The sequence below is a fragment of the Rhea pennata genome, chromosome 7 (genome assembly GCF_028389875.1).
Source record: "Rhea pennata isolate bPtePen1 chromosome 7, bPtePen1.pri, whole genome shotgun sequence".
NCBI lineage: Eukaryota > Metazoa > Chordata > Aves > Rheiformes > Rheidae > Rhea > Rhea pennata.
This window is the reverse complement of record NC_084669.1, coordinates 1,715,001-1,717,500: the sequence shown is the minus strand read 5'-3', so window position 1 is coordinate 1,717,500 and position 2,500 is coordinate 1,715,001. Positions and strand designations below refer to the sequence as shown.

At 36.1% G+C, this 2,500-nt stretch overlaps 1 protein-coding gene across 19 annotated transcripts in view; it reads right to left on the bottom strand.

Annotated features, from left to right (window-relative positions):
- The window catches only part of EBF3 (EBF transcription factor 3), a 129,600-nt gene that overhangs the window by 33,848 nt on the left and 93,252 nt on the right, over positions 1-2,500 (bottom strand). The gene's annotated exons all lie outside the window — the stretch shown is intronic.

Genomic DNA, 2,500 nt, shown 5'->3' with positions numbered 1-2,500 from the left:
AATCACAATTTGCCTTAATCAAATAACGCTGCAGTGCTCATATTCTAATTAAAAAATAATCTCTGATATTTAATTTAGAAACCTGGAAGACTTTACCAGCAAAATTATGGTTACAATCTGTACAAACTACTTGATTTAACCAAACAGAGATTTTTTTTCAGGTAGAACTTTTAAAATTATCGCTATACAAGCAAATGACGCCATATTAGATAAATATTAAAACAGGTATTATACCCAGTTATTAATTTGCACTATTCACTTTTAAATGCAGCAAATACCTCATTAATTTAATTTTAGGTGCCCACCAGTTTATATTGCATTTTACAGTCTAGAAGGCAATTTACTATTAACTGGCAATTACATACAGAATGATTGTTAATTCTGCTCCTAAGTGCTAGCTGCTTGAAAATTGTTATCTCTCTCTAATTTTTGACCTTCTTACAACAGGGGTGAGGTATACTGGGAATACAAAGGACTAGTAGAGAAGAGCTGGACATGTCATTTGTGACTCATTCTTTTAATTCACCGTGCTAATCAACTGAACTGCCACAATCTCCCAAGGTAATTGTATCTTTGTAATAGTTGAAAGCAGCGGGCAAAAAGGCATGGATAGATGGGGAAAGGCCTTCCCTTTGCCTGCTGAGAAACAGCTCAGTATTCTTTCTGTGTGAGACTAATGGGGTCTTTTTTAGAAAAATCTGGAACTTTCATATCTCTGTACCCTGATCATTTAATGTCTCAACTTCTATACTTTACAAAGCCTTTGTGCACCACACTACACTCTTGTTTCATTATTCCGCAGCCTTGTTGCCCTATGGTCCACCTCATGCTGGGAAGGTTAAATGTTAGAGTGCCAAGCCAGACTGCAAGCATGGTGGGACACTGATGGGAAACAGATGCCCTGGGGATTCGGCCCCTCCCTCTTATAGGGCTACATAATTTTCATTTTGTGAAATACAGTGAGGCTTGGCTCAGTTCTCAATGGCAGTTGTAATTTCCAAAGACTATCTCACTTACCCTATCAATTTAGGATAACGCAAATCAGGCAGAAGTTTCTCAGGCAGGCAGGCTCTGACTTTATCTTTTATTTTCTTATTGTTGGGATATAGCTTTTGTATCCCTCACAGGGGGTTTTAAATGTACATTCCTATTAAGATATTAGTAATTTAACCTTATTGCAATTTAATTACCACAGAAGTTCCTGAAACTCTCATCATTCTTTTGAACATCCTTATTTAGTGATAAAAGGGAAAGATAACCCCAGAAAAGGAAAAACTAATGCCTCTTCCTTCGAGTGTCATATATTTTTGCATTTACACATTAGAAAGAGCAAAATTTGCACTTAAGAAACTAGTGAAACGTAGCAGAATAAAGCAATTCAAAATACAAAGACTGTACGTTCGGAGCCAGATAGTCATCTGGTTCAAATCTAAAGCACTTCCTTGTATGCAATGGAACTATACCAGTTTACAACAGCTAACAAATCTGGAACGTAGTCCAAGGTTTTTAATTCATTCACATTTTATTTTGCTGAACATTTATCTTAGAGAAAGACGGCATTCCATTGTAGCTTTGTACGGACTGCAGAACAGCATTTTAAAGACTCTGTAATAGCAACTGCATGCAGCCCAATCTGCAGTTACCATCTTTTCAGCAGACTCTACGAAGGTCCACTTTCCAGATAATGTTATTAGCACAACCAAAGCACTACAGTCACTATGATCACGTCTGGGAACTCTGGTAACAACAAAATCAGAAAGATGAAGAAAAACTAAACATTCTTTCCCTTTTAAAGATTGTTAATCTCAGTCAGAACTGAGGTACACCGGTGTGAACATTAGCATTGTTATTGCTCAGGTTTTGACTTCTTTGGGGAGAGACGGAAGATATGAACCTCCACAGCTAGTAGTTCTGCACCATTCTTACATGAACTTAGAAGTTCATTTCAGTGATAGAAGTTAGGCTGATAGAAAAACATATCTTCAACGCATTAACTGTTTAAAAAGTCCTACCCAGGAAAAGACTTTTCCCATTAGATCAAAATTAATAGATAGAAACAGTTGCAGTCTAGTGGGAAAATGTTCATCAAAATGCACATCATCTGCACATCATCTGCAATCTGTATTATCTACCCAATAAGCAACAAGAGCTCTCCCAGAATCCCTACAGTCTGTCAAGTAAATAGTTAAAGGCTATTTGTTTTCAAAAGAGCTTGATTCAGGAGATCAAATGTATTACCTAGTATCCTCATCCAAAAGTATTATAAATTAAATTATTTTATCTACCTTCCCCCCAAAGCATCTTAGCTAAATTCGTTCTTGAATGTGTCCCCCCCCCCAAAAAAAAAAGTAATACACATTTTAGGTAAAAATCCAGTAACACTTCATTCCAAAAGAAGAATTTTCATATTAAAAACACTGGAAACCACAAAGTTCTGAACTTTTCTTATGCTATTGTAAAGTAAAATCAATTGCGTTTAAAAGAATTGGCAAACATAAAT